Raw genomic sequence first — 24,807 nt, forward strand, 5'->3', positions numbered from 1 at the left:
GAAACTGTCTTTGACCTCCATGCAGTTTTGTGTTTTTGGGGTGTGTGTGTGTGTCCCTCTCTCAGTCACTGTCGCACTGTGCACCGCGTGCAAGCCAGTTCGGGGTCACTTTCGGATGACATTCACTGCATCATCACCGGGCGCGTTCTGCACGTGCACACGGCACTTTCGTTTTCGTGCTGCTGAAATTTCAAATTTAACGGGCATCAAAGAAGGCCAAGATGATGGCCAAACAGTGTGAGCGTGCAAAAGAGAGAGAGAGAGAGAGAGAGAGAGAGAGAGAGAGAGAGAGGGAGATAGCTCCAATCTCCACGCACTCTTTGCTCTTATTGCACAGATACGCAGCTTCTTGCGTGTGTCTGTGTGTGTGTTCTTGCGTGCACTTATTTTTAGCCGCACGCAGAATGCAGTTGCATGCATTTTTCGAGATCGGATCGGACGAGACACTCAAGTGCCAAAGTGGGGAGAAGAAAACCGCGAATCAAAGAGGCGCGAAAGGGTTTCTGGGATGGGAAGACACAAGCTGAACAAATAAAATAAATATCAAATTTTTAAATACGAAAATGAGGCCAACATTATTGATCGTTAATACTCTAAAAGTGATCTTCAAGGCCTTTTTTTCATAATTACAAATATGGAAAGTACATTAGCTTAGTCTTACGCCTAAAAACCCTGCATTAAATCCTTCACCAATGGGCAATAGGAACCGATGCCATGCACCGCGATGCAATTGCATCCCACGGCAACAGCATCCAATTGGGGCCCGACCTGTGGGGCCACAGCACCAAACATACCCGCCGCTGGCTGCAAAAACCGGCTTTACCCTGACCCTTCTCCCCCCCCCCCCCCACTCATTTTGCTGCATTCTTCACCAGTCAACGTGTCCTCAACGCACGGTATTCTTATCCTAAATTCTTCCTTTTTTCCTTGTCCCTTTTTTCGGTCGATTCCCCGAGACGGTTAAACATGGCCGGGCGGTGGGAGCTTGGAGCATCCCAGCCATCGCCTACAGCGGTAGTGCGCCTTCTCTCTGGAGGAGGTCAACTGCTGGCGGCTGGTGTCTGGATGGGCTATGAGACAAGCCCCAGTAACTTTCCACGGTGGGTAGGCATCTTTCTGACCGAGGACGCGATGATAGAATAGGGCACTGGCTCCCCTTTTTCCTGCGAGCCTCACCGGCTTGCGAGAAGAATCGAGGCTTTTTGGTGGTTTGAGGATCGTGGGCCACACCGACGATCATGCCGTGTTCGGGTGCCCTTTTATGATGTCTTTGGTGGCCCCATTGTTTTAATGTACAAATGGGCACAGAAAAACGAGTTTTGTCGTGTTGGGGGAGTTGTTTTGAGTTAAAATTTTACACTTTTAATAAGATATTCATAATTCCAGGAGCGGTTCAGTACCACGAAAAGGAATTATACACGAACACTTAATACCTATCTCTTGTTTAAAAAAAAACCCAATCCCAATTTTAAATGAAATTAAAACAGAAAATCAATTCAGTCAACGACAGGGCAAAACTTGCCTCCTGGGGGGATCTGATCTGATTGATTCATTGATTGTTCGATTGTAAGCAGGAGAATTGCATTGCCTAAAAGGGTCGCCTCGCCAAAAAACATGTTTCGTAACGAGCTCGTACATGTCCGTGTTTTTTTCCCATCCTGGCTCGACCGCACCGGATGCATCATCTACTCCCTCTCTCTCCTGGCTGACCAAGATCGTATCCTTGCACACACCAACGCGGCAAACGAAATGGTTCGACGATCGAAAAGAGGGTGGGAGAGTTCCGTTCCATTCACCTTTCACCAGACTGATCGGTGAGTGGGAAAAGAAACATCAAGAAGAAGGAACAGTGGTAGGTAGGATTAAACAAGGATCGCCAGAAACATTTAAACTTACAAAATATACACTGCTGCAAAGGCCTTTTTCTCCATCTCCTCACTTACAACACATCCACAAACACACATACACTCACGAATGTTCACTGCACACTGTACGAAAATACCGTTGCATCTCAACCGCTAATACCGGAGATCAAAACTTGTGAAACTTTGCAACGATAGTCACAAGTTAGGGTCTCAGGGAATCAGCAGATACAAAAAAACGAAACAATAATAATAATGGTCTACTCTAAACGGAAAACAAACTAAACTATGATGCGGGGAGGAGGAGGAGTATGAGGTGGTAAGTGGTGGATGATGCTTTTGAGGATGAATCGATGAGAGGATGTAGGAACATAACAAAACGACATAAGGGTGTATGTTTTTTGGAGGGATAACTGAGACTTAAAACACTTTGGTATCGATGATACTGGACTGATCTTCTTGAATTACACACTGAACAGAATTGAAATATGAATGAAAAACTATAAAATATTCTTGAAGCTCAAGTGAGTGATCGTTGGAAAGAACTCAACCATCTCAAGAGTAGTTCTGTCAAGCCGTAGAACGATCGCCGCTCAGTAACACAGTAGACGGCGATCTCCGTAAACGAAGGTTGATTGTAGATCCTTGTTATTTTTTCTCCTATTTGCCTCCATTTTGTGGTTGCCGACTCACTCTACCCACGAGGTAAGTTAGCGGATTGTATAGTCGAGTATTGGAACCACGGTACTATACAACCAACTACCTCAACACGGGAGTAGGCACACTAATTACAGCTTACTTTGATGCCGTCCTCTTCGGTAGCTGATACTAATAATGATTGCTCAATGATAATACTGCTCCTCATGCAGTTGCTCTATCGATAAAGTATGACAAAACATCTATTTATATCAATTAATATATGACTTTGGGGTTTAAATGCGTTGCCATCGCCACCACCAAACGGGTTGCTTCCCCTGTGCTACTAATGGTGGAGAGAGCAGGAGTTGGAGGAGTGCAATTGATATAAATAACTAACCCGCCCAATGGAAAGGCGTTTGCATGTTCTGCACGATCGCAAAATTGTTATTTATATTAATCCAATGCTCCAGCGACACGGGCGAGGTAATCCTGTTTGGAGTAGGACCAGCATATTTGACCCCGTTCGTGCACATCAACCATCAGGCACCGCCGTAATTTCCGTCGTGTGCACATGCAAGCATCAATCTTAAGGCACGTAATACTGAGGCATTGGAGGTTTCTTTTGCCGTTCTAATAACGCTTTCGGAAACGCAAAAGAATCCGTTTTGTAATATAAACACAAAAACAGACATTCTGTATATATTTGAACAAAATTTTAAAGAAAAATAAAAGCAAAAATGTAAGAAAAGAACATACTACAACAACAAAAATGTATAAATTTGGAGCTAAAAAATAATCTTAAAAATAATTAAAATAATCTTAGAGCTTTTACAGTTTGCTACTTAATCTTGTTAAGTATACTACAACAATATTCGTCCTTTGCATTTCAAATTCAACCCAAAACGGTCATTTTGTAGGCTTCGCATTACAGTGTACTTACCCGTTCTGTGCATGTGTATAAACCTTGTGCTCTTTGTGTGGAGAGCTGTTTTGTGATAGGTAAATTATCAATCGTTGACAGTTAATCGGCCTACTGGGGTGTGTGTTTGTGTGTCACTGTGTGAATGTTTGTGGTTTTTTGACAAAACGTTGGAGCCTCTTTTGTACTCCTTCCAGTGGCCCTGTGCACTGGTACTTGCAAATGCGTCAGAGAGGAAACAAACCTAAAGGTGTCTAATTTGATCAATTAAATAGAGCAATAAATTAGAAATAAAAACTCTGTGAAAAGAATGACGAATAGATACTATAAAACGTAAAATTACTACTGAAAAAGTTGAAGAACTCCTGTTTACCTCATTCTACGAGATAGAACTCATCCAAATCTAAATCTATATCCATATCCGTGCCAAGTTTGAGCATTAAATTAAACGCTTACGACACTCTGCGGCTCATTGGTGCTTTGTTCTGGGCTTAGAGCTTAACAGGGCTTTAGGGGCCTTGTGCTCGAGCAATGATTAATGCAACATAATCTACCAACACAGATTACATTCGAATTTACCTTTTACAGACACAATAGAAAATAGAAAAGCGATATCAGAAAATAATAAGAAGCTTATCGTTTTTTAATGAAAAAAAAAACACAATTTTACAAAATAAAAAATAGACATTAAAATTGGCAAATTAAACAAAGAGCTAGTAATTCATGATATGACTAATAACTATTACATCGTGGACTTTTCCAAAACAATTTTTTTTTATTTACTACAAATAAAATTTCAAACTTAGTACAAAATTACGAAGTACGTAACAGTAAAAATTATAGAGTATCAAGTAACATCTTAAATTATGTATTTAAAAATAAAAAATAAAACTAGACTACACTAAAATATCATACATAAACGAAAACTAAATCTTCTTTACACAACCAACTCCTCTACTCTACATCTCCATTCTCACCCAAACGTTTGCTTCCTCTCTCTCTCTCCCCGCGCCTCTCTTGACGCTTTTGCCAGATTGCCAGAGCTTTCTGTAAAGAATCGTTATTTTTTCCCAATCGATTTTATCTCATCCTGCTTGCCTGCTTGACCATCCGGCAGCAAACAAAGAACGACAGCTGACCACCCTAAGCTGCTTCCACCACCAAAGCTGGGCCAGTGCGGATTTTGAGATGAATTTTGTGTAATGCTGCCCCGAACTCGCCCCCCCCCCCCACCCACCCAACAGCCCCACCCGATGGGGCCTCCGCTGCAACCACATTTGCTCCCGTTTGTTCTTCTTCTTGTTACACTATGTTCGAATGGGATACTCTATAAGTAATAATAATGAATAAGAAAACTGCCAATTGGTTTCGAAATTTTATTTGAATATAACCAGATTTTTTGTATGTTTTGCTTTTTTTGTGTGTGTGCTCTTTTTATTGCGCTAAATTTTTTATTTTATGTTAAATTTTGCTTATCTTTTGTTAATGGTTTTGTATGTACTTTTTTGTTGTTTTTTTTGTGTGGTATTTTATTGTGTTATATTACACCCACAGAATCGTCAGCTCGTACAAGACACACAGAAACACATACACCTGAGATTAAGGGATTTGTGAGCATAGGAACGATCATTCCTTTGTCACGGTTGTTGTAGTTGGAAACCTATCTCAAACCATCTCAATGTAACTTTGTGCTGTACGAGCTGTGATTTTGGGTGTTTTTTCTCTTCTTTTTAAGGAACTTAACACACTTCCGCCAATGTTGAATAAAAACGAACGGAAAAGGACAACGTTGATGGTGCCTGTGGGCATAACAAGTAGTTAGTACACATAACAGGGAAACAAGGGATTGGAAAAGAGGGATAATAAATAAAGGGAAACACTGTAGAAGAGGAGGAGACCATTTGCAACACAATGTGTACAACGTTGGGCGAAGCATAACTTTTACCAGCTTCAACATCACCAAACTCTGTATGTTGTATGTGTGTGTGTGAGTGTTTTTTCATCACTTACTAGCACGTTCTTAAAACACGACCACAATTAAACATTTAAACACTTGTACACTTAATCAAAGGAAATGGAAATGAAAAAAAAGAGTGTTAAATAACAGAAAGAAAGACACACTACGGAAAATTGCCCGCTGGAGTTTCTTTGTGTGGTGTTGTTCGGTGCGACGATCACGGCTTTTGAGGTGGAACTGTAGTGAAGTGGAGTGGCAGCAGCAAAACCAGTCCAGTCGTTTCCGGAAACTGCATATGCTGCTCTAGCGCGGTTCCTCCGGGTTTGGTTCCGGGTTTGGTTTGCTCCAATGCTCCGTGAACTGCTGCCATTACTACCTCTAACATTGTACTACGGCTGCTTAGGAACCCGAAAGCTCCGGGCAGGGTCCAAAAGCACTACACACACACGGGCACAAAGAAACACAGACACACATGAACACACAGACACACACACACATATACCAATATGGGGGATGCGATGGGGACGAAAACGAAGGATACACGAACAAGGGACTCTCTCTTTCTCTTTTTCATTTCTCTCCCTATCTCATACTCTTTGGAGCTCTGGAGCTGGGTTTTGGGAGTGTTCTGGGAGCACTTCTGCTGCGCTTGCTGAGATGCTCCCAACATACCGAAGAAAGGATACTCTTTGTGTGTGAAAAAGGATCACTCTCTCTCTCTCTCTCTCTCTCTCTCTCTCTATCTATCTCTTGCTCATTTACCAGTACCCAACACACTACAAACGCACCGACCCGAACACTGGTGCTCTTCGTATTAGGTTCTCTTGGATATTTTCTCGCCTCCCCTCGCTGCCCCGCTATTTCGCATCCCTACGTTCGAAAGTCTGCTGAAAGAAAATTGTCTTCGCATACGAAAACTAATTCAAAAACACCCAGAATAAGCGAAGATTGCGGCAACGTTTCCAACCAAGCCTAAGCCTTAAGGATCTCTTCCTGAACTCCGTAGAAATTCCTCGCTCTGTTCCTACACTTCTGCTACAAATAAATTTTCCCAGACCTCTTCTACCATCTTCCTTTGCCTCTCGCGATCAAGACTTGTCCAACAATCAATGTTCCAACCGATGAATGGCCAACCGTCGACAGAATCCCATATATCCGTTCTTGTGTCCAGTTGTACAGTGCAGCACAAGTTCGGATCTACGGGTTTCCACAGACGGGGCAGAATTGTGCGACCTCTCGCGGAAGCAGAGCATCGCGAGTCGCAAGATTTCCATCTTAAACACTACACAAATGGACAAACACAGACGCACAATCACACACACACACACTAGGAATGACTTCAGGAATGACCAAACACTGAGCGAAGAAGGGCGGACGAATGCATCGTACAATGGAAATGCAGCAGCAGACTTTGGGACGCGCTTTCTTGTGAGGGTTCTTACCGCCTAGCTCGACGGATCGCAACTAAACACTACCGAACCACCGATCCGCTAACTGCTAAATGGTTGAGATTTTGCATACTTTCTAACCCCCGCCCCGGGACAGCCGAAGAAGACGGCGCACGCGAAGGAAGGAAGGTTGTTTGTGCGTCCCGGGGTGGTGTCCTGTTCGCTGGCCTGTGTTGGCTACTGTACTGCTGTTCATTCCCGTCGCTTGTCCATTAGCCTGGCTGGCTGGCTGGCTGGCTGGCTGGCTTTGTTTTTCCCGACCCCTTGCAATCCGCTGCCTGCTCTCTGCCTGAACGCGGCCGACCAATGGTGGCGATGGTGCAAATTTTCCACAACCAATTCCTTCGGTCGCTGTGAGGGTTTTTCGTTGTTGCAAAGACCCGGTTTTGGTGTAGTACCACGGGGGTCCGTGCGTCCCTTGTCCGGATATTGGATAATATTGTGGTGCGTTTCTTTGCACCAAACTGTCGACTGTCGGTGTCTCTTCCTCTCTCGTCCTACTCAGAGACAGAGACAGAGAGAGAGAGGGAGAGAGCACGAGAACGAGAACGAGCGATTTATCCGGAGTGTGTAAGATGATTTTTTACGCCCCAAGACGATGGTCCTGTGGAAGAAGCAAAAAGGAAAACGGAAGAAGCGTTAGTGTGGAAGCGAACCAGAACCGACACAAAGACACACACACACACACACACACACACACACACACACACACACACACAGGGACGAAACTAGAGCAATTGGATCAAACAAACTGACACAAACTAATCACTTAGAATATGCTACCAAACAGCCCAGATCCATCAACAATCGCACCAGCTGATTCGAAAACCCCAAGGAGAACAGATAGTCCAAACCGTTGGGAGTCGCCCCAATTTTGTCTTCCCCAAACGGACTCGATGATTTATTGTTTTTCCTTCCCTTGACGATGACAGGAAGGGACTACACATTTCAATCTCCGTTTTTTTGTGGTGGTGGTGACATGGTGTTGTAGAACTGTCATGACCTCAGTTCCAAGGGTTCTCTTTTGCAAGGCATCAAAAGACGAGAGAGACAAGGACGAGATTGAAATACTGAGAACACTGCCAAAAGTTAACGGTCGATAAAATCGTGTCCATGTTCAACACAACATAGTGTGTTGAAGGGTCTTTGTTGTTTCTTATTTTAAACTCAATTTCACACGAAGAAGTCCCGCGAAATAAATCCCTCCAGCAGTGTTGTAACCGAAGTTAGTAGACATCACACCAATGGTAAGGACATTTGGTGTGGTGTGGTTCCACGAACGGGAGCTGTCAAATTTTTGCAACTCGTGCATCGTTGGACGTATGCGCTGACAGGCTCTGCACATGCTCACACGCGATTGGGGCAGAGTGTTTGTGGGCCGCTCTTCCCCCAACACACAACCGAAGGGGGGGGCAACATTTTCTTCCTATCAACAGTGGAACTGATCCTGCACAATAATCGAATCCTGTTTTCGTGACAGTGAGAGAAAGAAGAAAGCGAGAGAGAGAAAGAAGAAAGTGAGAGAGAGAGAGAGAGAGAGAGAGAGAGCCTTGTGAGCTCAAGAGCAATTTGATGTGTCTTCACGGAACTGTTCCCTTTTTTTGCTATTGCTGGACTTTCCGGAACTGGCACCACAACTCCCCTCGTCACACTCCGTCGTTTTTCTTTATGCTCCAACAGGGACGAAAGAACAAAAAAGAAAACAGTTCCCAAACCAACACGATCGAATCTTCTCTCCTACGAGCGGGACCTCCGTGGAGTGGAGTTGTTTTTAGAACAAAGAACCGAGCTGCCATCCAGAATCTGTGTACTGTGTGAGTGCGAGAGTGGCCGAGGGAGGGTTGTGCACTGTGTGAATGAACTTGTACGCAAAGGTACAAAATGCTCTCACGAGTCACTGCTGGAACGCGAATTTTCCCACGGTTTTCTTCTTCCTGTGCGAGTCGCAAAAATGTTGGCGTAGTTGGCAGGATTTTTCCGAAGATTCCGGGGAGTTCCTGCCACACGTTTAACTTGCTTTGGGAGCAGTTTTAGAGCAGCCTGATTGGATAGCATCGTTCAGAATTATCACCCAGTTTGTCTGATTTCAAGGATCACACTATAAAGCAATGTTCTTGTCACACAAAACTGTTGAACGGAAGAATTCTTTAGGTTTTATTAGTATAATGTCTTATTCTTTACACACTCTACTATTACTCACTAGATGATTGATTTTCTACCCCGAGAAAGCAGTCGTTAGTTTCTTCAATTTCCCTTATTGTTTTGGCTTCGGGATGAAAAATCATCCCTCCAAACTGGAGTAACATACTGAACGGTATGTGCGAGAGTGTGTGGGAACAGTTTTTTCCTCTACGAATCCTTTTTCCCGAGCTATCAATCAAACCCCACAACAGGCTCTCTCTCTCTCTCGCTCTGTAGTTTCAACTAGTTTTCTCCCAGAATTCTATTATGGTGCAGTTGTGTCGCTCGGGCTACACAGCAAGGACACCCTGAAGGCTCCTTCCTTCGTTCAGGAGAGCTCAGAGAATTAAATCTTTCTCTCATTCTCTTTCCCTCTTTTACGACGTGGAACTTTGGAACAGTTTTTCTTTGTTATCGAACACAAAGCGAGAGAGAGGAGAGAAGCAACAACAAACAAAAACAAAAACCCTATTGCAAATTCTGTTGGCTTTTGGTTGAGCAATTACGTCCTTTTGGACAAACATTGCATTAGAAAAACACACTCTAAGCTCGAATGTTTTGACAAAGTCTTTCGTCTTCATGACTATGCAAACCATTCCAACGAATAGACTCCACACCCTCTCTCTCTCTGTGCTTCTCTCTTCATCACGAACACCAAGAGCGTATCTACTAATCGCTCCAGAGGGTTCTCGTTCGCCGCAATCTCCGCAGCACACACACACACGCACACAAACACACACACAACACTCCTTGTGTCCTAGTACCCAGTGTGCCTGGCCAGCGTGTGTGTGTGTGTTTTCTGCTGGGGACAATGATGACGTTCACGGTGCGCCTGCGTACTGCCGGAACAGTCTCCCAACACCACAACGGCTCGCTGGGACGGGCGCAGGGAAGTGAAGCAAGGATTTTCCCATCAGCACCAGCGGCAGAAAATTCCATCAGTTACACCAATATTCCAGGGCGAACGATCAATACCGGATGAAGTTGGTCGATTGAAGTCCAACAAAGAGACGATCGTAGCGTTTTGAACCTTGGAGCAGGACACTTTTCCGTTGAGCGGAAACTTAGGGGGGGGGGGGGGGGACCTTGGACATAATCAGTGCCCAGACACACACACACAGACACACACACTCACAAAGGCATACTCGGCTCAATAGCTCTGCTGGCTCGTACGACTTGGTGAAAATGAATCCCGGGATGATGAAGCAGTCGTTTGCAGAACCAAACATGCCCGGAATAGCAAAACGAAACCAGACCAGGATGACTTCTGACCGACAGCACCGACAACTCGAGCAAGAGAAGAATGAAGAAAAAAAAACAACAGCCTGTACCCGTACCCTGGGAGCGTGTGTCACACACGGTGCCGTTCCGTTCGGGCCAACCACGGAAGAGAAACTGACTCCACGAGTTTTGGGACCCGTTCCGCCAGGAGTTGGTCCTTTTCGCTGGTTCTGGCGTGTGAGCATCACCTCACACAGACACACACAAACACACATATACACAGATCCATCAACAGCGGACAATGTGTTTAGCTGAGATGGAAGAAGGTTTTCCCACTGTGGGGGGAAAAGGGAAAACGACAACACCGAGCCTGTCGGCCCTGGCGTGTGATGGAGCACACATTCTGAGCGAGAAACTCCAAACGCTCCTGAAATTCACACGGGCGCGCGCGAGAAGAGAGGTGGTTCTTGGTTCGGCGTGCTGTGTGAAACGTTGATGACAAAACACGAAGCACACACACACACACAGACAATGGAGGGGACAACGCACGGGAAAAATGCACCCTGGGAGAGCGCTCGATTTGTACACACACACACGTACAATGGAGTGCAAAAAATGGAGAAGAAAAAAGCGTATTTCCCTTGCGTTGCGTGTTTGTGTGTGTGTGTGTGTCGAAACGACTCCGTGGGAAAACTCATGGAAAACACGTGAGCAGATCATGGGGCCGCCGTGCTAGTATCCTAAAAAGAGACAGTAGGGGGAGGGAGGGAAGCGGGGGGAGTAAGGTGTGGTGCCATACGGAGAACACACGATTTTGGGACGGATTTAGAAGAGACGGTTGTGCAAAAGAAGGAAAAAAGCAGCCAACAAAGCAGGAATCTCCGAACTCTGAGCTTCTTCGTGCGTGTTGACGTACGGACAGGGGCATAGCTGGAGCAGCAGCAGTAGGTTTACAGTCGGGAGTGAGAAAAATGTATTAGTTTCGATTGCATTTACACGCACGATTTGGTATTTTGAAGAGAGAGAGAGCGAGAGAGAGAGAGAGAGCGAAGCAGTTTTTCCTCTTCCTTTGGTGTCACGCTCTTACGCGGTCTGAGGCGATCATGTGATCGTGTGCAAACCATTTTCGTGTTAGAACACATTTTTCTCATTGATAAACGATACTCCCTTGTTTGATAAATGATGACCTATCGCTCACCAGTAGCTACATCACATCATCTTTGTGTGATTGAAAGCACAGGAAAGCATCATATGACCCTTCCGGCACACCAATCGAAGTGTTGAACAAGTTCGCGCAAGAAAAGACACAAGAAAATCGATGGCAATTGGTCACGAGACTGGGTGGCAGCAGAAGCATCCATCCGATGAAGTGTCACACCCCAACTCTAACCAGTGGAAGATGATGATAGATTCAAGATGAAATGGGGAGGGAAAACATTAAGTTTTCCAACCAGTAGTAGTAGTAGTAGTAGTAGTAACAGCACGTCCCCGTCGTCATCATCGTACAGCCAACGAGGCTGGACGAGTTTGCTACGTAATTAGCGAAGATTAAATTTGCCGCTGAAGTCAACAGTTTGACTTTGTCCTTGTCGTATTGGCAATGGCAAACAAGCAGCACAAGAAGAGGAGAAAGATCAATATTTACCCCCTTTGCGATTGCTTCAATTAAACCGATTGGAAAGTAGGAAAAGAAACATCAACAAACAGGAAAATGGATTTCAATTAAATTTGCTTGCAAAGCTTAACTTCTTTTCGCGTTGCTTTTCTGTTTTGTTTTCTTTGTATATGTCCTTTGGAGATTCTTGGATAAGAAAATGATCAAGAAAATGATGTAAAAAATCTAGACGCAGCAATGAAGGATACTCGGATAGAGTTTGAAAAATATTAAATCATTAATTTGAAAAGGACAAATTTTAACCATGTTCTACACCAGCCACGAATGATGTTGGATCACGTGACGAGCACTTCCTTCTCTTCGACTGTTTCTTCTGAACCGAACAGATTTGCGTCTCTCATTCTCTGTTTCTCTTATTTATGTGGAAGAAATTGACTTCACCAAATGGAACTACTTTTAAAGAAATGAAGCTTTTACGAAGTCTTCAATGATACACCTTTGCAACAAAACGTATGTAGAAAATGTTATAATGACATGAAAAAATAGTTTGCATACAACATGCTTCAATCATCCTCTTCCCATCATCATCATCATCACATTATGCAATTTTGGCTTATCAACAAAGGGAGAGCAGTTCATCTGGAGCATGAAACTTCACAAAATCATCCCAAAGCAACATTCTAGCAGAGCAATAGCAGCTTATCATAAAAAAGGACACTCTCTCGCTCTTATACCAGCGATAGTATATGTGTGTGTGTGTGATAATTGTGGGAAAATGTGCAAAATCGAGCAGATCTAGAACACGAACAGTGCAGCTCTCCCACCGCTCACAGAGCAAGTAACGTAGACCGCACCGCACGTACGCCACACCAAGAGAGCGCACGGAGCGTGTTTCTCGTCGACTTTATGACCGTTACTGAACCCTCAGGGCCGACGAACACCTTTACCATGCGAGAGCCCCCCCCCTGTGCCCGCTAGGATAAACGAAACGGTACGGTTGTTCTTGAGAAGTTACTTCCTCCCAGGGATTCCCAGGACTCACCGACTCAGCCGCTGAGACCAGCGGCCGTTAAGTTGACGGGGTTTTTGCAAAGGGAGTCCTGGAGTTGCATGCTCCTTCCTCCGCTGATACCCCGCGATGAGGGATGCTGGTAGAAAAAAACGACTACTGCCCTACTTTACGCGGTGAGAGCTGCGCATGAGCATCGCACACCGGCGGCCGAAAACGTTACTCGCAGCACATCGCCCGCAAAACCAGAAGAAAAAGAAAGCTGGTGCTAGCTGTGTGATGATACACGTATCCTTGGTGGGTTGGTTTGTTGGCTGGTGCTGACTGTCTCTTGGGGTAGTGTGCACGTTGATGCTGCACCTCTACCGATGTATCCTTAACGAGAGAGAGAGAGAGATTCGGTATCATCCCGAGCAATCATGGGAGAGTGCAATGGACCATCGGATAGAAATACGAAAGCTCACCCGGCAAAGAGCTAAAGAGGGGAATCGTAGTAGTATTATTATTATTGATACTGCTCACAACTACTACACTACGAACGCGCACGCAGGCAGTAAATGATAGGTTACTTTTCACTATGGTCTGTTTCTGGACGACAATATAATTGCTGAAAAATGGAGACAGATAAACCTTTTATTTGAATAAGGAGCCTCAATGTATGCAATATGTATAACAAAGCGCCTAAAAGGTATGCAAGCTATATTCCAAAATTATCTTTTTACTGAATAATGGGGTACTGGCGACATTAAGTTTCTTTCATTTCTCAATGAGAAAATTGGAGAAAGATCCACACACCAGACTTGATTCCATGACCTATGGTGTGGCAGGCTGCATCCTTTACCACGACACCATGAGAGGGGACCTCATGCTACGCGGTTAAAATCTCATGTGCTTCTACATTTTCTGCCATACCATTCCTATACACGATCCTAATTTCTTGATATTCCACTCGTTGGTTGTCCGGAGTGAGGATTCAACAAAGTATTCAAGAGAAAACTAGGAATGACCACATTTTAAAAGTTAAATTTAAAAGCAAATTAAATGTACAAATGATCCAACGTAATTAGCATGCTTATCATGCCACGCACGTAAATGTACGAACGTTTGTCGGGCTCTTTCGCGAACGTATTCAACAGGGCAGGCAAACCACTACCCCATATCATTAAAAGACATCGGTGTACACAATCGCCATATGCACACCTCGTTCATTGGCAAACCACACGTGTTGACCGCACGGAAAGAACGAACACCACTTGAAAGACGGGCAACATCCATCCAACTGTGACACAACGACGCTGCGCTAGTGGTTCTGCAGCCGGCTCCAGTGCAAAACGAATTAAAGGGCAATTATTTTGAATTAGACCAACCAGTCAGTGCTTCTCCAGCCTGGCGGTCAACTGCGAGCACAGCACAAACAAAACCACTCGGTTCGTTGTTTAAATGCGGGCGAGGCGCGGGGTTGATGATACATTGCAAGCTGGTGGACTGGGATGCACCAGCCACAGCCACAGTGGATGGGACACCTACACCTCCCGCACATACACACACACACACACACACACACACACACAGGGTGGTGGATGCCAAGTGTCGGGTTATTTATGTTGATGCTACCTATCACCCTGCGGGGAATTCTATTCCCCCATTCCGCGTCAAGCCACAACGCCGAGGGGCGGCACCTGGGCGAAACGGGAAAGCGAAAAAGTTACCTCGTTTAATTTATGATATGCCATTTTAGGAACTATATATTACAACTACTTCCGATGGGCTAATGAATTGTACGTGACACGCTGAAGTGGATGGGTAGAGAAAGCTATTTCATGTGATTGCACATTCTTGCGCGTTTAATTGAAACTATCTCTCTCTCCGTCTGTCTCTCTCTCTCTCTGCGGTCAGGATAGCTGGCGCCTTGATGTGCAGGTGATGTACCATCGCACGATTGGCCCGTGCAAACAGGCGATCCCGCGTGTTCGATCGAGTTGCCTTCGCAACCACGAGGATAACGAGGACGTGGAAGGCAAATTCGTTCAACACGTCGCAAGCATCAGCGAAGAAGCGCAGAAGGGGGCAAATAGCATAGAACCCGATGCGAGGTACAATAAATGATTGTCACGATCGCAGGCGAAATGAGAGTCGTGACTCGGGACGACTTCACGTTTTTTTTAATGTGTAGTGGAGGAGAAATGCGATACGGTAAGGAATGGAGAGCTCCTCTGCTCGTTCGCTTGCCTCTGCCTGATGACATTCCTGAACACATCTGCCATTTTCATCACTATCCATTGCTTATTTATTTAAGCGGTGTTGTTTTTTTCTTCTTTTCTTCTACAATAGCTCCACCAATCCATGAAACCCACAGCAGCGTGATAGATCTCCCCTACTAGAGCTGTGCGCGGTTGAGGGGGTCTTCTGCCCGGACCAATTCCCCGGGACAGCACGCCTTTCTAGTGGCACGTATTTTCATGTCTTTCCGATCGTTGATTCTAGCATTCCCTTTTAATCTTCCGCACCCAGGGTTGATCGCTGATCCTTTTACCTTTTGCTCGGTACACGGGGTAACGTGGATAGTTCCGCGAGCTAGCGAAACAAATGGATTTCTCTAGTCGAACGTCAGCTGGACGCGTAAGGGCAAACCACCCGTCCCTTTTCGCAGGGCAGAAGAGTACGACAACGATCGTTTAACCCTTAGCATTTGCCTAGGATCTCCATTTACACGAGGCGTGTTGGATTTCGATAGCCCTGCCATCTGCACAATACGTCGAACAGCACTGAAAGCATTTTCATGTTTGCGATCCTCATTAGCGAGACACAGGCACAGTTTGCGCGGCTCGTGATCTAGGTAATGATTCGCGGTTCGATCGCATTCGTAGCGAATGGAGTGTTGAAGTGGATTAAATTGCAAAAATAAAAACACAAACGAAATGATTGTTTGTACAGTAGAATTACTGAACAGCTCCAGGGTTGCTGGTACTAATTACAAATTACGGCTTTCCAATTGTTGGTTGTTTGAATGTTTCCACCCACCAGCTTGCCTCTTTTGTGTCCTCCAACAGACCCAGAAGTATAAAAAGTTTGAAGAGAGCCACAGCCAAGTGGGGATAATGCTAATTCAAAACTAAGAGCATTCTACTAATTAAAATTAAATTCCGTATCGGAATAAAGAGATGAAAGCGCTTAATGGTTCGTTAGAGTTTTGAACTTACAACGGCACAACAGGACAATGATATGATAGCGCACGTTATCAATCAGGCTATAAAGTCAACATGATGTATCTAAGATCTAAACGTATATAAACAATACTCGTCGCTGAAATAAACCAACAAAGGTGATTTGCTTCCGAAGATTACGATAGTGCAAATTACAGTGATGTTAGCTCCTTTCGTGACAAGATAGGAATTAGAGATATCAATTGGTGTAATCTTCGTTACACACGTATCTGTCATCAAAGCAAACGAAAATGGAAAAGAAGCTTATAGCATACTCTTTCGGAGCAGTTTACGAGCCGTTAGTTTAAGGTGTATTCTATGCATGCTTAACATGAAGTTTATGTCGACACATACAACATACACAGACACGATAAGCTCATGTAAATTCCCTCTTTTTATGTGAACCACAGACAACAAAATACAATCAAATACAACTCCATCCAAAATTTCCCAAAGACATACTCCCCGCCATTACCGGAAGCAATTCCACCTTCTTGGGAAGGGAACGTTCAACCCGGGACACACACACATACGTCCACACAAAGCACGTTCTTGGCCTCAAAGGCTCACAAGATCTCTAACCTCATAATGCCAGTATTGAGAGAATCCTTTCGGACGTTTGGACAGTTCCTAAACCATTTCTCGGCTCCAAAAACCCCACCCCAGAAAGGAAACAAAAAACCCATATCAGGAAGCGCTTGTAATCGACATCAGAAAAAACATGTTGCCATCGTTGCCGGGCGTAATAGAACGAGCTGGGAAGGGTAGGAAGCGTGATGACGAGGCGATCATCCGAAAAGGCACACCCCACCATGTACACACCCGTGCATAACCTCCCCAAACAAAACACTTAATAAAAAAAATACATGCAGGAATCCCATCATTTCGACCACGTAACACGACCCCAAATACACCACCACCATCACATCACACCCATTGCCGCCGCCATGATTTTGTACGCCGCTAGGAACGGTTTGCCCCATGCACTGGTCGGTGCACCATCACCACGCGATGGTCAAAAGGGAGGATCGGAAACCGGGACTGAGAGTGCAAGTAATCGGGGAGAGGAGGAGGAGGAGGATAGGGGGGGGGGGGTGAGATGCACCACGTCTCGTCGCCCCAACACGATGCGTCCTCAACCAGCTCTCTCACTCACTCGCGCTCACTCACTCTCTCTCTCTTTCTCACTCTCTATTGCCGTTTTTATTATGTATTTATATTTCGCAAAGTTTGTTGACCTCTTGCTGACTGGCTGGCTGGCTGGCTGGCTGGCTGGCTGGCTGGGTCGGTTTGGCTTTAGGTTGTGTGTTCGGTTCAGTTCTCGTTCTCGCTTCTCGTTCTCACACACACACACCCCGTCGGCGGACGGAAACAGTCGACGGCGGCGGCGGCCTTTCCGTAGGTCGGCGACGACGACGACGATGATGATGGTAATGGGAGGACACGCGCAGAACAAAGCCCCAGGAACGAAACGAGGGAAGGGGTACGTCTGGGATAGGTCCCGACCGGGGTGGTGGGAAGGTTCGTTGCTTGTGTGTATATACGTATGTTGGATGAGGTTTGTGTCTGCTGCTGCTGCTGCCTTTGCCCAGCGCGTTCCTGTGTTTTGGGTGAACATTGCCAACATTTGCCAACCGCTCTCCCCACGAAAAGATGGGCAACACAAATCGAGAGCAAGCACACCAGCCGACGAGACGCGCGCGCGTTAGAGAAAAGACTGTTGTGTGCGCAAACAACAAAAACAAACGGATGTCATCGAGCTTTTTGTGGTGTTCGTTAGAGCGAGCGAGAGTTTTTCGGGTTTCTTTTGCTTTTGCTGCGGCAAGATCCGCAAGAACTGCACGGAGCTGCATAATACGTCCCAGGCAATAGGGGAGTTGAAGGGAAAGGTGGGCCTGATAATGTGTGACTCTCTCTCTCTCTCCACCACCACCACCACTAAATTGCACTTCTTTTGACTCGAAGGCAAGAATGCTATCAATGTCTCCGCTTTGCCTCATTCTAACGCCCATCACAGCAGTGTGTTGGTTTTGCGTCCGTTCTTTATCAGCAAAGACGACGAGGTTTAGGCGGCGGGGAGCTGGCCCGACGGGTACGCGATCATCATCAACTCGAAGATCTTGTTTGGCGCGCATTTTAACCTCCACTCTGTGGTGGGCAAGCAGGCGTCGTCGCACGGGTGTTCGCTAAATCATCTTCGCTCTGATTCATAAAACGCTCGTATCATGTGCAAAATGTATGTCCGTTTGAGCACAGCTGGGCGAGCGATTCACAGTTTGGTGTTTCGCAGTTTTTATTGTCACCCTAATAGAGGGGCAGACAAGAGCAGGCTGCAGAAGAGCACGTGGATTTGGTAGCTTATGGTGGCAAGATTTCGAGGTTCCTTTCTTGTGGTGCAGCAGCAGACGATTCTGAGATGATTTATTGGACATTGTGTTGTAAAAGTGCTTGGTCCAATGCACGTTAACATTAAGACAGGTTTTTCGTTCTTTTAACATAAATCAGTACTGAATATAGCTTATTCTCTTAGTCCCAGAACATCAAATGCTCAATCTGTTTCATTGAAAAGCTAAATTCAATAAAGAATTGCGCGAAAAACATGGCAATCAATATGAGTTTAATTTGCCCAATAAATCTGCGCACATTATGATTTAGATGTTAACGTACGTGTGTCTCTTTAAAGCCCGACACAAAAAAGGATCATAAATACATACACACACACATGCAAACAAACGCAAATCGGTCCAAACAACAAGCCCGGCCGGGGTGAAACGAGCGAGCGAGCGCGTCGGTATAGTCCGCAAAAGATTGTGGCTTAAGCAAATAAATTTATTTAGCGTTTTGCCATTTCTCATCCAGTCCAGAGCCTCGGGACGGCACGGTGGAAAGCGATGCACGATGCAACAAAGGGGGGGGGGGCGATAGAGAAAGAGCTTTGTAGCATATTTCATGCCGGAACGGACGGGAGAGCTCCCATTTTTTTCTGCTTGCTTGTTTGCTTGGTTGCTTCATTTTATCCCATGCTCGCCAAACGATTCATTTCATATCATCTCCGGTCGGTGTGTTCCTAGTCCGCTCCTTTCCACCGGTTTCTATCGGCTTGCCGTGCGAAAGCTGCCCAGCGCACGACGGTGCAGCCCGGGCATATGAACATTTAGCGCCGGAAAACTCCCAACTATACAATGTTTTCGGGGGATTGTCCACAAACTTTTGTGCACCTCGGTGTGGTGCTTTTCGTTCTCCCCAAAAAAAAAAAAAAAAAAAAAAACAAAGCACACAGCACACAGCACCTCGTCCGTTTGCGAGTCAAATACACACGCGAGAGTCGCCTTTTGACGCTAGGATTTATTAATTTTTCCCTGTCGTGTTGCAGAAATGCGCTAATTGGCGTACGGAAAGAGGAGCCACAGCGAATGGGAATGACAAAAAATAAAATAAAACAGGAGCAGAACACACACACACATGGGAGAAAGTTTTCCACCAATATTTCCAGATCAAGAGTGGAGCGAGTAGGGACCGGAAATTGTTGACTTGATTGCTGTGCAAATTAATGACAGCATGCTTGAGCGGGTAGTTAAATTATTATTTTTTAACTGTCGGGACGGGGAATTAAAAAGGAGTTTTTTATAAAATGGAACACACATACATCGATAGATGGATTGAAATGATGAAATGAAAAGGTCGTGCTCAGAGCAGAAAAGTTTTTAAATGGCTAGAGAGAAATCAATTTATTATAGTTTTTAAACGAGTAAAGCCGAGAATCAATCGCAAACCTGCCTTGTACAAAACGCGCCTCTTACCGGTTGCTCTTTAAGAGCGAATTGACATGAGGAGAGTAATTTGCAAATATAAGCTACAATACGACGATTTCTTCCATTACTGCGAACGAGTTTCTCGCTTTGATCAAACTTTCTCTAGAATTTTGCTCAATTGCAGAAAGTTTTGCCAATTTTACTCAACAATGTGCGTGCTAGAAGCATTGCTTTGTACAGCAATATACATCACAGGGATGTCAAAAGGAGTAGCTTTTTAATCACATTTACATGACCGTTCTTAATCTGAATGCAATTCAAACTCGGCTCGGACTGTTTACGTGCCACTATTTGTGGTTACACGAAACTTTAACGTTTCCTCCACATATCCTTCATATTTTCCCAACATTCATTTCCGCTTTTCAGCATAATGTTCTATGGTTTGAAAGACTTACTTTCTCGTCTTGGTGTAAGTTTCTCGATCGAAGAAACGAGTCCTGTGCCAACCGTCTGCTTACTTTCAGAAGTTTCCACACTAGAATTGGAGGAAAAGCTCGATGAATATTTCGCCTCCATCATCGATTCGTCTACCCGGAAGGCATACAGGCACAGACACGCACGCTAGAGAGTTTGGCGCTCGAGACAGTTAGTTTGCCAGCAATTTTCCCGTTGGGACAACTTTCTTGTTCGCCTCTCATCCTTCGTTCTCGGTGTGAAAAGTTCACCCGCCGTGTCTGTACACACTTGAAAGCGTCAAAATTTTCTAACGTTCTTTTGTCTTTCGCATTATGTGTTTTAAGCCATTTTTCAGCCTCTCCACAACTAGTTCCATTTCTCTTCACGTTCAAGTATTCCAACATTTATGTGTGTTTGTGTGAATCTGCGACAGTCTGCACCATAACCGGTGGGTTGTTGGGGAAAAGATCTCTTTCTTTCTGCTCGCCTTTCTGTTTTGGGTTGTAAAAAAGCAAGTTCCTCCACCGACCGGCTGCTGCTGCTGCTGCTGCTTTTGCTGCGATGAATCTGTTCCTTCCGTTGCACGCGAGTGTGTAGAGTTCCTTGCAGCCCATACCGTTCCCCTGTACCGTTTTGGGGGGGGGGGGGGGGGGTGCAGCAAAACTCGTCTCTTTCGCGAAAGCGTCGTTTGGTTCCGCATTGTCACCCCCTTTTCGCTCACCCCTTTGCCGACGTCACGACTCCGGACAATCAACCCTTGCCGTGCTTGCCCCAACCACGGTTACATCCAATCCGCCACACACACACACACAGCGATGTCTGACAGTTTTGCAGCAGTCGCGCTCTCTCCTTTTCGTGTTTTCCAGTACGGATGAATGGGTTCCCGTCGTGTCATCGACCTTTGCTCGACTTCGTGGGTCACTACCACTATACAGAGACAGGCACACCAGCAGCAGCAGCAGCACACCGTGAGCCAATATTACTACGCAACGGTGTGCTGCATACACACAACTACCAATATGGCCAATATGTACCACGCCATTCTCTCTTTGCAACACTAAACACACTCACCAGCTCTACACACACACATACACCACTCTACACAGCCATATGCTCATTACCGCCACCACTATCCTCGTCCTCCTTGTTTGTTTCCACCCCCACAATTGGGTTTTGGACGGAGCAGGAAAAGAGGACCGGGGATCGAGGGGGTTAGATCGTTTGAATGGAAATATCGCACACCTCATGGGCCGGACCACAACAACAACCATGGGATATATTATTGGTGAAATGGGCAAAGCCGGCATATGGTTGCGATTTTACTTTGCGAAACAAACACAAAACATTGCAAAAATGGCCTCTCCTATGTGTTTTTTTTTTTTAATTTCTTAGTTCCTGTTTTCCATGTTCATTCTTATGTGTGTTGATTTCTGAAGTGAACGAAGAAATACTCAACACTTTGTTTCAAGATTCGATACCTGTCAGGGGTTGTTTGAGACAGTGCGTCTATCCATTTGACTGTCCGAGAGCCATCTCGATGATGCCGTTGGAAGTTCGTTTTATTTTTTTAAATTCTTCAGCAGTACCTGTCCTTTATCTGAAACAACCTTCTCTCTCTCTCTCTCTCTCTATCTCTCTCTCTCTCTCTCTATCTCTCTCTCTCTCTCTCTCTATCTCTCTCTCTCTCTCTCTTTCATCATAAAAACCAAATTCATCTTCCCTCCCATCTCATAATTATCTCGAAAAATCCAACAGCGAAAGAGACAGCGACTCCTCCTCCTCGTTTTGCAGTAGAATGTAAATCTGAATTCATTTTGTAAAAAAATTGAATCCATTCCATTCAAATGTCAGTTTTCCTGTCAGTGCACACTGCACCCATTACTCTTTAGTTCTTTCTCCACCATTTCAACTGTTTTCCTTTCGACATTTGACATTTTATTGACTACTGCTTCATCTGCCCTTTTCCTTCTCCCACACTGCTGGCCGTAACGGAACGATAAAAAAAGGTCAATCCCTTTTACCGCACGAACGGTGTGCGGTAAGAAGTAAAACGTTCTCTCCATTATATTTCCTTAAATCCAATTAGCCCCAGGTTGAAGCTCTTTGCGAGCACACCAACCAAGAAAACAGGGGATAGCAGGAAATAGGTCGAGAATAATAATCTATGCCACAGACATACACACACACACACACACTTTCTGTCCTGAAAGTCCTGTCGTAGCAGTTCTGACAGGCCTACACAGGAAAAGGACAGCAAACAAGCGAGTGGAAAATCACAACCAGAGAGGGAGCCACACAGTTTATTGATGTGCAAAATGTACGCAATGTACATCTCATTAAATGTTGACATGCGATAACGCACTGCTGCTTTGCCCTTTGTCCTGCCGCTGCGTGGCAAGGGATAATACTGCAGTGAGGTACGTGTACACACCACACTACCAGCAGGAAGATGACACGCATCGTTCCGTTTTCACAAAAAGGGTTTGCACCCTTTGCAGTGTGGGTTGTTCCTTAGAAGTAAACCCCCCAGTGGGTAGGCAAAATAATCGAACAAACGCATAATTTCTGGCCATTCGTTTCCTACTGTGCTGAGAAGAAAATGCCACTGCACACTGTGTGTGCGTGTGCAATTTCACTGATGCGTCTGATCGGGAGGCTTTAACGGATGGATGCATGAACTGTTGACTCGGAAGTTCTGCTACCGCGCGCTACCTTCGCTCCCCAACTCTGTTGTTTATTTTGACTGTGCACTTGCAGAAGAATGCATTTCCCACTGCCTGCTACTACCACCTTTTTGAAACGGAGAGCTTCGCACCGGATGGATGGAAGATGGGGCGGGAAGGGAAGGAATGTGTGACTTATAGGCCGTGCATGCCGCCGCAGCAGCACCATGAGGCCGGCCGCTTTGTGCGTATTGGAGGGTTGGGGTTGAGGGAGTACAACACACACACACACAAAAAAGGGAGGAAACACACAAGCGATCGTTTAGTGTTTTGCCAGACCATCAAAGCTACCGTAAAATTGATACAAACGGTGTGTGCTATGTGCTGCAGATTGTGTGCGGCGGTGTAGCAGGCAGGGTTGATTGAAAATTCTCAATGGACCGACACGCACAGCACACCGTGTACAGGAAGGGGGGAGAGTGTAGGGCCTACGTACACGCACGCATGGTTGCAACGAATGATGGTTGTTGATTTTTCGAAAAGGCAAGCATTTTGTTGGTTGATAAACATGGAGTCGAATGCATTTGCCCCTGTGGGCAGGAGTACGGATGGGACACACATGCTGGGAAGGTGGGACTCTTAGCGTGTTGTTAACTTATTGGAAGGACGATGAAGAAGTCACAAGCTTGAGATTAGTTTGTTTCAACACAAACTATATCAGTTTCTCTCCACATGTTTGTGGTTCTACATCAAGATGTATTGACTGTTGTCCAAAGTTGTTTGATCGCTCCCATGATTCATTGAGATTGTATTTACAAAGAAGAACATAATATTGTCAAAAATATCGTAGGGAACCCTGTTAACTGCCTTTAAAAGAGTATTAAGACCCCTTTTAAAAAAGGGGTTTTAAAAGAGAACAATTTAAGTTTCAACCACAATGCAAATAATCAAAATAAGCAAAATTTCATACTTTTACACAAATCTTGCAAAAAAAATTAAAACCATAAGCAAATATTATTTTAATTATGCATATGGTTTTAATTATGCATGTGGTTAAAAAAAGAACAAATTTTGAAGTTTAACATGATCTTTTTTCGTACAATTTACTGAACCGGATATTAACAACCGTTTGGTAGGATCTCCTTTTTGGCAATCAAAATTGATATCAGGAAATGAAACCAACCACCAACCTTGAAGGCAATTGCATACACAAGCCTGTAGTGTTAAACAAACACGCCGTGGATTCAATTTTATTACAAAAATACAATGAAAATAAGAAAACACCACAACGCGTTTCCTCCGGGAGCGTTTAATCAATTTTTCGCTTTGTTTTTGTGTTGGTCTGTGCTTCGCCAAAAGTAAACTATTGCATTTAATTTCGAACGGTTGAGAGTATCTTCCACGCACGCACACAAAAAAATGCGTCTCAATACGCAGCACATGCGGAAAACGAGCAACCTTACCGGAAACAATTGCACTAACTACATGCGTGTGTTTAGATTTTTGCATTTCAACCCTTGTGCTCTATGCTCTCTCCGCTTGCCTCACAGCCATTTCTCTACTGCTGCTGCTGTTTGATTTGGGAAAAGGAAGAAAAAACCCTCAAACCTCCGCGTTTTATCCTTCTACTACTCTCTATTCAAAGGTTAGAGATTTGATTCAATTGCGTGTGTGTGTGCGCGAGTTTGCATCCGTGTTTCTTTTTTTGCGAGAGTGAGGATTAGATTTTCCGCCCAGTTTTCTCTTCTTCTTCTCCGCTTTTTTTTTTTTTGCTCTGTCATTTACCAATTGGTGTCTGATCCGGTTTTGCATAAATCTGCGCACCGGATCGGTCCGGTTTCGGTGCGTCCAGGGTGTGTCCGGTGGACCTGGTTCTCCTGTC

The 24,807-nt window shown here is 45.0% G+C and overlaps 1 long non-coding RNA gene across 2 annotated transcripts in view; it reads right to left on the reverse strand.

Annotated features, from left to right (window-relative positions):
• Nucleotides 1-4,782: 4,782 nt before the first annotated feature.
• LOC120957331 (uncharacterized) overlaps nucleotides 4,783-24,807 on the reverse strand; it is a 37,391-nt gene continuing 17,366 nt past the window's right edge. The window contains exons 1-2 of one of the 2 annotated variants that reach the window (XR_005751926.2): nucleotides 10,344-23,836; nucleotides 4,783-7,429 (exon numbers count right to left, since the gene is read on the reverse strand). This is a non-coding gene — a long non-coding RNA (uncharacterized LOC120957331). Of the gene's footprint in view, nucleotides 7,430-10,343; nucleotides 23,837-24,807 lie in introns of those variants that run through there. The other variant, XR_005751925.2, reaches the window with a different exon arrangement.

This window comes from Anopheles coluzzii, chromosome 3 (genome assembly GCF_943734685.1).
Source record: "Anopheles coluzzii chromosome 3, AcolN3, whole genome shotgun sequence".
In the NCBI taxonomy this organism is placed as follows: domain Eukaryota; kingdom Metazoa; phylum Arthropoda; class Insecta; order Diptera; family Culicidae; genus Anopheles; species Anopheles coluzzii.